Source organism: Coregonus clupeaformis, chromosome 31, assembly GCF_020615455.1.
Source record: "Coregonus clupeaformis isolate EN_2021a chromosome 31, ASM2061545v1, whole genome shotgun sequence".
NCBI lineage: Eukaryota > Metazoa > Chordata > Actinopteri > Salmoniformes > Salmonidae > Coregonus > Coregonus clupeaformis.
The window spans coordinates 38,442,559-38,457,441 of NC_059222.1; the positions used below are offsets into that span (position 1 = coordinate 38,442,559).

The 14,883-nt window shown below is 42.7% G+C and overlaps 1 protein-coding gene and 1 pseudogene across 1 annotated transcript in view; both read left to right on the forward strand.

Moving 5' to 3' along the window:
• Positions 1-934: 934 nt before the first annotated feature.
• On the forward strand, positions 935-6,924 carry LOC121547864 (annotated as a pseudogene).
• The window catches only part of LOC121547697 (hexokinase-1), a 31,755-nt gene continuing 23,702 nt past the window's right edge, over positions 6,831-14,883 (forward strand). Inside the window, exon 1 of the mRNA XM_041859091.2 lies at positions 6,831-6,920. The gene's annotated coding sequence lies outside the window, so the exon portion shown is untranslated. The remainder of the gene's footprint in view (positions 6,921-14,883) is intronic.

Below are 14,883 nucleotides of genomic sequence, written 5' to 3' on the forward strand. Positions count from 1 at the left end.
TTTCCAAATAGTTCATAGCAGTATTTAGTGCAGTCTACAGGATCACTGTAATTTTATTTCATTTATGCCTGCATGTGAAATGCCTGTTTGAGTCAGTTTCAGCCTTTTTATGAGGCGGTCCTTCAGTCAGGGATGAAACCGTGGTTGCTTAATGTGGCTACATTTATTTTACACTGCTGCTTGAGGAATGATTTAACCTTCTTGTTGCATTATTCATTCCAATGGAGAGAGGAGAGATTGTGAGAAAAAGGGTGACCTTGTCCTCTGAAACCATGTGTATTGGAATGGTGTTTGTAATCACACAGTCTGACACGTTTACTGATAAATGTAGAGGGCATACAATACATACATTAACTACAGTATGTTGTCATTTCAAGTAGTCAGCTGTGTGGTTGTCAACAGGGGTTGAATTATTATTTGGATCCGAAACTATCCCCATAATTGATTACTTTTACATGATACATTTCAACATAAATACTGTACTCAATTCCCGGCCTAGTGCATTAGCAACAGTTAAATCCCATGATTATTAGTCCTTTTTTAAAAACTCTTTCATGCTCTGTCTTCAACTGTTTGGTTTTGTTTGAAGTGTGGATACAGGAAACTAAAGAGAACAGTTTTGTAGTTTTTCTCCCCACAAATGGGCCTCTGAGAAGAAGGCATGGAATAGTTGACGTAGTTTCAGTCATGCTGATCTGAATCATTCACACTTACAAGGCTCTTATCTAGACCTCTACAATATTTACAATATGTTTGGTCCTTTATTTGGATATAGTCAAGTCATTCTATAGCTTTGTAGGTTCATTGGTCAGTTATTTGGCTAAAGGTCAGTTGCCCATTGACTGTCCCCCCCCACCAGTTGGACAGGTTCCTGTATGCCATGTGTCTCTCCGATGACCAGTTAGTGGACATTTCAGCTCGTTTTTGTGCAGAGATGGAAAAAGGACTCTCCACTGAAAGCAATGCCACAGCGGCGGTCAAAATTCTGCCCACGTGACCTCTCATGTTACTGATGACATATTACTTAACGAAACTACGCCTTTTGCGTGATTATCTATCTGACATATGTAACCCTGTCTTTTTCTTTGATATTTTCATCTTAATACATTCAGTTATAATATGTGACAGGCAGATGGTGTAGTGCTGTTTTATGAACAGGAGGTCAATCCAAGGTCAAATTGTGTTGTGCTGCCTTTGATACAGTGAACCATCAGATCCTCCTCTCCACCCTCTCCGAGCTGGGCATCTCCGGCGCGGCTCACTCCTGGATTGCGTCCTACCTGACCGGTCGCTCCTACCAAGTGGCGTGGCGAGAAGCTGTCTCCGCACCACGTGCTCTCACCACTGGTGTCCCCCAGGGCTCAGTTCTAGGCCCTCTCCTTTTCTCCCTATACACCAAGTCACTTGGCTCTGTCATATCCTCACATGGCCTCTCCTATCATTGCTACGCTGACGATACACAACTAATCTTCTCCTTTCCCCCTTCTGATAACCAGGTGGCGAATCGCATCTCTGCATGTCTGGCCGACATATCAGTATGGATGACGGATCACCACCTCAAGCTGAACCCTGGCAAGACGGAGCTGCTCTTCCTCCCGGGGAAGGACTGCCCGTTCCATGATCTCGCCATCACGGTTGACAACTCCGTTGTGTCCTCCTCCCAGAGTGCGAAGAGCCTTGGCGTGACCCTGGACAACACCCTGTCGTTCTCCGCTAACATCAAGGCGGTGACCCGATCCTGCAGGTTCATGCTCTACAACATTCGGAGAGTACGACCCTGCCTTACACAGGAAGCGGCACAGGTCCTAATCCAGGCACTTGTCATCTCCCGTCTGGATTACTGCAACTCGCTGTTGGCTGGGCTCCCTGCCTGTGCCATTAAACCCCTACAACTCATCCAGAATGCCGCATCCCGTCTGGTGTTCAACCTTCCCAAGTTCTCTCACGTCACCCCCCTCCTCCGCACACTCCACTGGCTTCCAGTTGAGGCTCGCATCCGTTACAAGACCATGGTGCTTGCCTATGGAGCAGTGAGGGGAACGGCACCGCCGTACCTTCGGGCTCTGATCAGTCCCTACACCCAAACGAGGGCATTGCGTTCATCCACCTCTGGCCTGCTGGCTCCCCTTCCTCTGCGGAAGCATAGTTCCCGCTCAGCCCAGTCAAAACTGTTCGCTGCTCTGGCACCCCAATGGTGGAACAAGCTCCCTCACGACGCCAGGACGGCGGAGTCACTCACCACCTTCCGGAGAGATTTGAAACCCCACCTCTTTAAGGAACACCTGGGATAGGATAAAGTAATCCTTCCAGGGATTGTGTAGTAATGCATTACATGTAACTGGGATTACGTAATCAGATTACATAATGAAGTAACTGTAATCAAGCCAGATTACTGTAAAAAAAATATATTTAAAAAAGGAAGTGTAATTGGATTACAGTTACATTCTTAAAAACGGCTGATTACATTTAGAATTACTTTTCTAATATCAAAGATTTTGTCCGCAAGTGCTTTCCTCAAACACACTGAAATAGCAGGTTTTTGAACATCTTTCAAAACTATGCTGAGCCACACTTCTTGAAAGTCACTTTTCAATTGTAATGTAAGCTTTTCCCTTCTGTTCTGATTTATTTGAAACCTAAAAATTGCAGAACTTGCTCTCCTTGGTTGGCTTTCCACAGAGACGTTTTTTTACCTGCAAAAGAAGCACATCAACCAGAAGAGAGAACCTATGGGCTTCACCTTCTCTTTCCCTTGTGGACAGTCCAAAGTAGATGAAGTATTTAACAATGCAGCCTAGGTTCATGATTAAATCCCTGTTTACTCTAGATACCTTTAATGGGAGTCTTATCTTAATGAGTATTATCATTCCAAAAACATTAGACAGGCTCCAATGGATTATCAATAAAACCAGCTACCTGCAAAGCCACTTACATGTGACGTAACAGTAGGTGTGAACTGCACTGACAAACATGGTCATTGTGTTACTATATATTCAGAGTGTAAGGTTTCTGCTCAGTGTTCGTTTTCCTCTTTGCCTGTGAACATTGACAGTTAAATCTCTCTCTCTCTCTCTCTCTCTCTCTCTCTCTCTCTCTCTCTCTCTCTCTCTCTCTCTCACTCACTCACTCACTCACTCACTCACTCACTCACTCACTCACTCACTCACTCACTCACTCACTCACTCACTCACTCACTCACTCCACCATCCTCCCAGGTACCCCAAGAGGCTCCACAAGGTGGTGCGCCGACTGGTGCCAGAGTGCCATGTGCGCGTTGTGCTGTCAGAGTGGAAGCAGTAAAGGGGGCCGCCTTGGTAACAGCACAGTAAGGGGCTGCCATGGTAACAGCGGTGACTCAGAGGCTGGCGGCCCAGAGGAGGGAGATCATCAACACTCTTGCTCTCCTCAGCCTGAGTCCAGAGAACCTCCAGCAGGTCAGGGTCATGATGAGAGTGGAGCTAGAGAGAGGCCTTAGGAAGGATTCCCACAGCACGGCCTAGGTTAATATGCTGCTCTCCTTCGTCTACAGGACTCCTGATGGGATAGGTGAGACAACTGGCTACAGATTGAAGGTTTACCTTGTTATTCATAATGCAGAACATTATCATGTTATTACCATGCTAATACCCTTTATCACACTTTATTCTGTACCATCACCAAAACAGTTTATGAGAAGTTGCTGTTTAAAATCATATAATTAGATGCAAGTTGTTTCATTCAAATTTGAGTGATCACAAAGTTTATTATTGCAGAGTAAGGAAAGTACTTGGCTTTGGACCTGAGAGGAACTAACTTCCGGGTGCTGGTGGTGAAGATCCGGAGTGGAATAAGCAAGTCTGTCTGTATGTACAACAAGATCTACACCAACCCTCTGGAGATCATGCAGGGCACAGGAGAGGAGGTGAGACTGCCACCGCCCCACTCTGAGGGGTGTACTGCAGGATCAATGAGTTAGCCAGGTAACTTTGATAAACAACCAGAAATAACTATTGATTTTCTGCTTCATTAAGAAATCGAAACTTAGATATGTGTTTTGATTGTTGAGTCGATCAAACCATGCCCATTTCGAGCTTATCTTTCTAAAAAGTAAAATGTTATTTCAGAATATTTAGGCAAGTTAGCTGGCTAACTCATTTATCCTGCTTTGTAGTATGCCCCTCAGGTCCCTAACCTTAACCTGACTCAAACAAATTATCTGTTTCCAGCTGTTCGAACCACACTGTCCAGTGCATCTCAGATTTTCTGGACTACATGGAGATGAAGAATACTCACCTCCCGCTTGGTTTCACCTTCTCCTTCCCCTGCAGACAGACAGGAATCGATAAGGTAAAAGTAGATAAAGATCAGCACCCTTAACGCCAAAGAATGGCAGTTATTTCAATGCCCTGTGTGCTTAATCAGGGTAAGACATTCCATTACTTTTCAAGTGTGTGACGGCTCTCCATTGTAACACTTCCTTCCTCAGGGAAGTTTGGTTAGCTGGACCAAAGGGTTCAAAGCCACAGACTGTGAAGGAAGTGATGTGGTGGACATGTTGCGAGAAGCTTAGAAATGTGAGTGAAATGGAACAAGCCCTACTGTGCTCTGTAATAGCCAGTCTGGAAGGAAATATCTATACTATCGCCCATTATAAAAGTATTTATAGGCCAAATGTAATATTTAGTTTCCTGTAGGAATTTGATCTGGACATTGTTGCCGTGGTGAATGACACAGCGGGCACAATGATGACGTGTGTATATGAAGACCCCTAGTGTGAGATAGGACTTATTGCTGGTATGTAGGGCCTAGCTATTCTCAACCCTGGTGATTTTATATTGTACTCTTCCTACACTAACAAAACAGTGAGATGTGTATGATCTCTGTGTGAAATGCTGCCCCCTAGGGACGTGGAGTAACGTGTGTTAAATGGAGGAAATTAGGAACATTGAGATGGTGGAGGGGGACTAGGGACGGACGTGGGTGAACACAGAGTGGGGCGTTTTGGGGAGAAGGACTGCCTAGAGGACATCCGGACCAGGTTTGACAGAGAAGTAGATGAGGGGTCATTGAACAACGGCAAACAAAGGCAAGTTGTTAATATCCAGATCAGAATGGCCACTTCCTGCATCACTAGAGCAGGGTTTCTTAAACTATGGGTTCGGGACCCAAAGTGGGCCCTGGGCATGTGAGAGGTGGGTTGTGAGTTATTTTTAATTTGGGTTGTTGGAGGACGATTTAGGTCACGGGACGATGGTCAATTTCTCATTTGGGTCTCGAGCTGAAAAGCTTTAAGAACCCCTGATGTAGAGGACACCCTGGTGTCAGGGATTGTCATTCAATTAGTTTCTTATCCATAGTTCAGTCTAAATCTGATACAAATTAGTTATTCAACCGTGTTAAAGAGAGAATTCATTTTGCTGTATTATGCTTATGAAAATGTTCCCTAACCCATAATCATTTAAAAAGGCTTGATTCAAATTCTGCATGACAATGTCCCCATATTAGTAAATAAAAGTTCTAGACTATTGCCCCAGCAATGCAGTGAAATATTGAACAATTGTAGCTTTTTAGCATTTTGTCTAATTCATGTCATATCCTGTTGCCCCAGGTTTGAGAAGATGAACAGCGGTATGTACTTGGGGAGATAGTGAGACAGATTCTCATGGACCTAACCAGGAGAGGTCTTCTGTTCCGGGGCCACATCACAGAGCCTCTGAAGACCAGGGGTATCTTCGAGACCAAGTTCCTGTCCCAAATCGAGAGGTACAGAGTCGTAGAAATGCGCAAGTAGTACAGCAACTCAGGCCTGTAATAGTAGTCAGATCCAACGTAAATCCACATAGTATTTAGGATTACTCAGATGAATATGTGCTTTTAATGCTGGTTAGGGATACTTACAGTAAGTGTTTACAGTTGCATAAGTAGAGTAGGCTTTTATACCAGGGTCTCTCGAAACGTAGCAAAGCATTTTGCAACGAAAACTAGAGTTTCTATTGGATAAATTCAGGTAGGCCCCTCTCCGTTTTTTGTTATGTTTGCTGCTTCTGTATTCTTCCGTTTTGGTTCTGTTTGGTTACTTTGGTTCTGAGTCCCTGCCCATCTTCCAAAAATGTCTAAGAAACCTACCTATTCACAAAGTATCTTGATTAATCCCACAGCACCCCTTCCTTCACCCCTACCCCCTGCGTTTCTTGCGCTAACATCTTTACTAATGACCTGCCACTGGCTCTGAGTAAAGCCTGTGTGTCTATGTATGCGGATGACTCAACACTTTACACGTCAGCTACTACACCGAGTGAAATCACTGCAACACTTAACAAAGAGCTGCAGTCAGTTTCAGAATGGGTGGCAAGAAATAAGTTAGTCCTAAATATTTCAAAAACTAAAAGCATTGTATTTGGGACAAATCATTAACTAAACCCTAAACCTCAACTAAATCTTGTAATGAATAATGTGGAAATTGAGCAAGTTGAGGAGACTAAACTGTATTTTCTTACTAGCATAGACTTTGTTGCTTTATTGAGGAAAGATGACTTACTATGACTGTGATATGTGGTTGTCTCACCTAGCTACCTTATAATGAATGCACTAACTGTAAGTCGTTCTGGATAAAAGTGTCTGCTAAAGCACTAAAATGTCAAATGTAGTGAATACACCCCAGGCGTACAAGAATATGAAGCGTGAGACTCTTCTATATCTCCCCCCAGTGACCGCTTGGCGCTACTGCAGGTGAGGTCCATTCTGCTGCATCTGGGTCTGGACAGCACATGTGATGACAGTATCATCGTCAAGGAGGTGTGTGGTACAGTGTCTCACCGGGCAGCCCAGCTCTGTGGAGCCGGAATAGCCGCCGTCGTCGACAAAATCCGAGAGAACCGCGAGCTGGGCCAAATGGACATCACCGTGGGGACGGACAGAACACTCTACAAGCTGCATCCACAGTAAGTAGCCTGCAGGGGCAAAGGAGATTTTGATTTCACAGGGTTATAATTATATAAGAGACCTTTGATTTCACAGGGTTATAATTATACTTGAACAGACTGCAGAGCTTTTTTTTGTGTGTCATTTTATATAGTCAGGAGTCAAACTAACACCTGGTCCAGACTTTGACAACATGTAGTCAAGAGTCAAACTAACAGCTAGTCCAGACTTTGACAATTTGTATTTGTATTTATTAACGATCCCCATTAGTTCCTGCCAAGGCAGCAGCTACTCTTCCTGGGGTCCAGCAATCTTAAGGCAGTTATATACAGTTTAAAATATGACATGACATTACGTTTCATAACACTTTACCCAATACATTTAGTGTGTTCCCTCAGGGCACTACTCCACTATCACATATTTACATTACAACATCCATGTGTACGTGTGTATACAGTGCGTGTCTTATCATGTGTATGTGTGTCTGTGCCTGGGTGTGTGTGTCTTCACAGTCCCCACTGTTCCATAAGGTGTATTTTTATCTTTAAAATAAAAAAATCTGATTCTACTGCTTGTATCAATTACCTGATGTTGAATAGAGTTCCATGTAGCCATGGCTCTATGTAGTACTGTGCGCCTCCCATAGTCTGTTCTTGATTTGGGGATTGTGAAGAGATCTTTGGTGGCATGTCTTGTGGGGTTTGCATGAGTGTCTGAGCTGTGTGCTAGTAGTTTAAACAGACACCTCGGTGCATTCAGCATGTCAACACTTCTTACAAAAACAAGTAGTGATGAAGTCAATCTCTCCTCTACTTTGAGCCATGAGAGATTTACATGCATAATATTCATGTCAGCTCCCTGTGTACATTTAAGGGCCAGCCGTGCTGCCCTGTTCTGAGCAAAATTGTAATTTTCCGAGGTCCCTCTTTATGGCACCTGACCACACGACTGAACAGTAGTCCAGGTGCGACAAAACTAGAGCCTGTAGGTCCTGTCTTGTTGATAGTGCTGTTAAAAAGGCAGAGCAGCGCTTTATTATGGACAGACTTCTCCCCATCTTAGCTATCAACATGTTTTGATCATGACAGTTTACAATCCAGGGTTACTCCAAGCAGTTAAGTCACCTCAACTTGCTCAATTTCCACATTATTTATTACAAGATTTAGTTGAGGTTTAGGGTTTAGTGAATGATTTGTCCCAAATACAATGCTTTTAGTTTTTGAAATATTTAGGACTAACTTATTCCTTGCCACCCATTCTGAAACTAACTGCAGTTCTTTAAGTGTTGTAGTGATTTCACTCGCTGTAGTAGCTGACGTGTATAGTGTTGAGTCATCCGCATACATAAAGACACTGGCTTTTGTCAAGGCCAGTTGCATGTCATTAGTAAAGATTGAAAAAGGTAAGGGGCCTAGACAGCTGCCCTGGGGAATTCCTGATTCTACCTGGATTATGTTAGAGAGACTTCCATTAATGAATACCCTCTGTGTTCTGTTAGACAGGTAACTCTTTATCCACAATATAGAAGGAGGTGTAAAGCCATAACACGTTTTTCCATTGGCAGATTATGATCGATAATGTCAAAAGCCACACTGAAGTCTAACAAAACAGCTCCCACAATCTTTTTATCATCAATTTCTCTCAGCCAACCATCAGGCATTTGTGTATGTGCCGTGCTTGTTGAATGTCCTTCCCTATAAGCGTGCTGAAAGTCTGTTGTCAATTTGTTTACAGTAAAATAGCATTGGTCAAACACAATTTTTTCCAAAAGTTTACTAAGGGTTGGTAACAGGCTGATTGGTTGGCTGTTTGAGCCAGTAAAGGGTGCTTTGCTATTGTTGGGTAGCGGAATGACTTTTGCTTCCCTCCAGGACTGAGGGCACACACTTTCTAGTAGGCTTAGATTGAAGATATGGCAAATAGGAGTGGCAATATCGTCCACTATTATCCTCAGTAATTTTCCATCCAAGTTGTCAGACCCCGGTGGCTTGTCATTGTTGATAGACAACAATAATTTGTTCACTTCTTCCACACTCACTTTACAGAATTCAAAATTACAATGCTTGTCTTTCATAATTTGATCAGTTATACTTGGATGTGTAGTGTCAGCGTTTGTTGCCTACATTTGCTAATCTTGCCAATGAAAAAATAATTAAAGTAGTTGGCAATATCAGTGGGTTTTGTGATGAATGAGCCATCTGATTCAATGAATGATGGTGCTGAGTTGGCCTTTTTGCCCAAAATTTCATTTAAGGTGCCCCAAAGCTTTTTACTATCATTTGCTATGTAATTTATCGTTGTTTCGTAGTGTAGTTTCTTCTTTTTATTCAGTTTATTCACATGATTTCTCAATTTGCCAATCGATTTGCCTCATCCCTATCAACCATACCATTTTTTAATTCATCATCAATCCACAGGGATTTAACAGTTTTTACAGTCATTTTATTAATGGGTGCATGCTTATTAGTAACTGGAAAAAGCAATTTCATAAATGTGCCAAGTGCAGCGTCTGGTTGCTCCTGATTACACACCACAGACCAACAAATATTATTTAAATCAACAACATAGGAATTACTATAAAACTTATTGTATGACTTCTTATACACGATATTAGGCCCAGCCTTTGGAACTTTGGTTTTCCTAGATATGGCTACTATACAGTGCCTTCAGAAAATATTCAGACCCCTTGACTTTTTCCTAATTTAGTTACTTTACAGCCTTATTCTAAAATTGATTAAATTGCCCCCCTTATCAATCTACAGACAATACCCAATAATTATAAAGCAAAAATAGGTTTTTAGAAATGTTTGCAAAAAAAAGAACAAACGGAACTACAACATTTACATAAGTATTCAGACCCTTTACTCAGTACTTTGTTGAAGCACCTTTGGCAGTGATTACAGCCTCGAGTCTTCTTGGGTATGACGCTACAAGCTTGGCACATCTGTATTTGGGGAGTTTCTCCCATTCTTCACTGCAGATCCTCTCAAGCTCTGTCAGGTTGAATGGGGAGCGTTGCTGCACAGCTATTTTCAAGTCTCTCCATAGATGTTTGATCAGGTTCAAGTCCGGGCTCTGGCTGGGCCACTCAAGGACATTCAGAGACTTGTCCCGAAGCCACTCCTGCGTTGTCTTGGCTGTGTGCTAAGGGTCGTTGTCCTGTTGGAAGGTGAACCTTCACCCCAGTCTGAGGTCCTGAGTGCTCTGGAGCAGGTTTTCATCAAGGATCTCTCTATACTTTGCTCCGTTCATCTTTCCCTCGATCCTGCCGCTGAAAAACATCCCCACAGCATGATTCTGCCACCACCATGCTTCACCGTAGGGATGGTGCCAGGTTTCCTCCAGACGTGACGCTTGGCATTCAGGTCAAAGAGTTCAATCTTGGTTTCATCAGACCAGAGAATATTGTCCCTTAGATGCCTTTTGGCAAACTCCAAGCGGGCTGTGCCTTTTACTGAGGAGTGGATTCCGTCTGGTCACTCTACCATAAAGGCCTCATTGGTGGAGTGCTGCAGAGATGGTTGACCTTCTGGAAGGTTCTCCCATCTCCACAGAGGAACTCTGGAGCTCTGTCAGAGTGACCATTGGGTTCTTGGTCACTTCCCTGACCAAGGCCCTTCTCCCCCGATTGCTCAGTTTGGCTGAGCGGCCAGCTCTAGGAAGAGTCTTGGTGGTTCCAAACTTCTTCCATTTAAGAATGAGGGAGGCCACTGTATTCTTCTTGGGGACCTTCAATGGTGCAGACATTTTTTGGTACCCTTCCCCAGATCTGTGCCTTGACACAATCCTGTCTCGGAGCTTCGACCTCATGGCTTGGTTTTTGCTCTGGCATGCACTGTCAACTGTGGGACCTTACATAGACAGGTCTGTGCCTTTCCAAATCATGTCCAATCAATTGAATTTACAGGTGGACTCCAATCTATTTGTAGAAACATCTCCAGGATGATCAATGGAAACAGGATGCGCCTGAGCTCAATTTTAGGTCTCATAGCAAAGGGTCTGAATACTTATGTAAATAAGGTATTTCTTAAAAAAGAAACATTACACATACATTACACATGATGTTTTCACTTTGTCATTATGGGGTATAGATTGATGAGGAAAATGTTTTATTTAATCAATTTTAGAATAAGGCTGTAAAGTAACAAAATGTGGAAAAAGTCAAGGGGTCTGAATACTTTCCGATTGCACTGTATTGTGATCACTAGATCTGATGGATTTGGATACTGCTTTAAAGCATATTTCTGCAGAATTAGTAAAGATGTGATCAATACATTGATGATTTCATTCCTGTGCTGTTTGTAACTACCTTGGTAGGTTGACTGAACCAGGTTGCAGGCACTAGTTACAGTTTGAAGCTTTTTCTTGAGTGGGCAGCTTGATGAAAGCCAGTCAATATTTAAATCACCCAGAAGAAATACCTCTCTGTTGATACCACATACATTATCAAGCATTTCACACATGTTATCCAGATACTGAATGTTAGCACTTGGTTGTCTATTGCAGCTTCCCACCAGAATGGGCTTTAGGTGAGGCAGATGAACCTGTAGCCATATTACTTCAACAGTAATTAACATGAGCTCCTCTCTAAGCTTTACAGGAATGTGGTTCTGAATATAAACGGCAACACCTCCACCTTTGGCATTTCTGTATTTTATTTAGATGTTATAACCATGTATTGTTACCACTATATCATCAGGTATTTTCTAAGTGAGTTTCAGAGATTGTCAGAATATGAATGTCATCTGTTACTAGCAAGTTATTGATTTCATGAACCTTGTTTCTTAAGCTACATATGTTAATGTGGGCTATTTTGAGCACTTTTCTGGGATGCTTGATTGTTTTCATTGCTTCACTGGGAAGCTTAGCAGAAGTAGACATGCTTATGTTAGTGCAGGGTGAGCTGCACACAGTGGACTTCCTACTAGAGCACACTGCCTCAATGTTAACAGTATAACTCTGGTTCATAGGCACATGATTACTGCATACAATAGCTGTAGGATCAGCAGAAGCATTCAGGGCAGTTAGAGGGACATAAATTAGGATACTTACATTGTGTATTCCAACGCCCCTGGGATATTGTACATTTGCTGAAGCATTGTGACAACTCAGTGACACAATGGTAGGGATTGACTGAGCTGGGCTTGGGTCATTGACAAGTCATTGTCTCAACGCTGCCTTATAATGCTGTGAAAGGATCCAGGAACCCAAATGATTTGGGTGGATCCCATCCTCCTTATAAAACGTTTCCAGAAGGTATCAAAATTGTCAATAAATGTTACACCCACAGAGCTGCAATAGTCTCGTAGCCAGTTACAACATGTAGTCAGGAGTCAAACTAACACCTGGTCCAGACTTTGACAACATGTAGTCAGGAGTCAAACTAAAGGCTCAAAACTGTTTCCAAATCTATATTCAATTGTCACCTCCTGTAGAATTCAGTTACACAGTCACGTAAAGTGATTCATTTTTATTCATATCCTGGGTTACAACATTGGAATGTCCCCTCTTATGTTGGCTAAATTAGACACCTAGTGGTTTTAAATGTTCAACCAGGACAGCTGCACGCTACGTCATCAGACCATACGCAGTAGTAGAGGGAAAACCTTACTCACGGTAATCCCTCTCTGTCCTAGCAGCGACCTAGCCTCCTGGGCTAATGATTCAGCTCATTCAGGTTTAGGGGCTGCTGCATGCTGTAAGTCACACTCGCAAAACCAGCATATAAACAGCACTATGTACTGACATACTGTACATGCCCCCCTCAATGTATAGGACGATTATGACTATTTTAAGAATTGTGATGGTCCCTTAGAGGGCATTGGGCCCACCTGTGATTTATTTGTGCATTTCTAAAGAGAGGCAAGGTGTCTGGCAGATTTAGTGAAGCCTTTGTTGCTCCTTTGGCTGAAGATATTTGGGTGCATTCATTCAGCATTCTTGTTTGTTATGTTGTAGCAATAAGTGCTTTCAGTCAGAAATACAGTATCACAAGGGGAATCAGCATAGATGTGTGATTCTGAAGGACTGCAGACACACTGGGCCCGGCAAAGTAGCGTAGTCACCATTTCATTATAAAATGAATCACCCTCTCTTAAGTCCCAGGCCAATCCTATCTGGAGGAACAAGTTGGTAGCACTGACTTACGTTGAGATGACCTAATCTTATTGACGAGAAGACTTTTCCTTCAACCATGGAGAACATGAAGAGATTGAAGAGAGACGAAGAGAGAGATAATGAAAATATTTTACCACATCCTACTGTACGTATCACTCAACTATCTCATTAGGTGGAGGGAGATGCTAGGTTTATAATGAATATGCGTTATGGTTAGCTGAATAAAGCAAATTCAACTGAAGTCATTGCTTAATACCGTAGCGAGTGCTTATTAATTGGATTCTTGGACAGGAACACAAGGCATTAGCTGTGTGATAGATAGAAAAGTTGCTAGCTGGATAATTTGTATGAAAACTGATGTACAGGCTTATTCACATTGCCTGAAGATGTTTTGTTGATGAACACCACTGACCTTTTTTCTGTAGACCACTATAACTGAATCACTTATATGTGACAATAGGCAATTCAAGCATAAGGAAATGAAATGATTTGTGTTACAGTATTACTTCTCGTATTTCAACGTTTCTGTAAAAAATGAAAATTATTATATTCATATACAGTGGGGAAAAAAAGTATTTAGTCAGCCACCAATTGTGCATGTTCTCCCACTTAAAAAGATGAGAGAGGCCTGTAATTTTCATCAAAGGTACACATCAACTATGACAGACAAAATGAGAATTTTTTTTCCAGAAAATCACATTGTAGGATTTTTTATGAATTTATTTGCAAATTATGGTGGAAAATAAGTATTTGGTCAATAACAAAAGTTTCTCAATACTTTGTTATATACCCTTTGTTGGCAATGACACAGGTCAAACGTTTTCTGTAAGTCTTCACAAGGTTTTCACACACTGTTGCTGGCCCAATTTTGGCCCATTCCTCCATGCAGATCTCCTCTAGAGCAGTGATGTTTTGGGGCTGTCGCTGGGCAACACGGACTTTCAACTCCCTCCAAAAGATTTTCTATGGGGTTGAGATCTGGAGACTGGCTAGGCCACTCCAGGACCTTGAAATGCTTCTTACGAAGTCACTCCTTCGTTGCCCGGGCGGTGTGTTTGGGATCATTGTCATGCTAAAAGACCCAGCCACGTTTCATCTTCAATGCCCTTGCTGATGGAAGGAGGTTTTCACTCAAAATCTCCTTTCCCCATTCATTCTTTCCTTTACACGGATCAGTCGTCCTGGTCCCTTTGCAGAAAAACAGCCCCAAAGCATGATGTTTCCACCCCCATGCTTCACAGTAGGTATGGTGTTCTTTGGATGCAACTCAGCATTCTTTGTCCTCCAAACACGACGAGTTGAGTTTTTACCAAAAAGTTATATTTTGGTTTCATCTGACCATATGACATTCTCCCAATCCTCTTCTGGATCATCCAAATGCACTCTAGCACACTTCAGACGGGCCTGGACATGTACTGGCTTAAGCAGGGGGGACACGTCTGGCGCAGCAGGATTTGAGTCCCTGGCGGCGTAGTGTGTTACTGATGGTAGGCTTTGTTACTTTGGTCCCAGCTCTCTGCAGGTCATTCACTAGGTCCCCCCGTGTGGTTCTGGGATTTTTGCTCACCGTTCTTGTGATCATTTTGACCCCACGGGGTGAGATCTTGCGTGGATCCCCAGATCGAGGGAGATTATCAGTGGTCTTGTATGTCTTCCATTTCCTAATAATTGCTCCCACAGTTGATTTCTTCAAACCAAGCTGCTTACCTATTGCAGATTCAGTCTTCCCAGCCTATTGCAGGTCTACAATTTTGTTTCTGGTGTCCTTTGACAGCTCTTTGGTCTTGGCCATAGTGGAGTTTCGAGTGTGACTGTTTGAGGCTGTGGACAGGTGTCTTTTATACTGATAACAAGTTCAAACAGGTG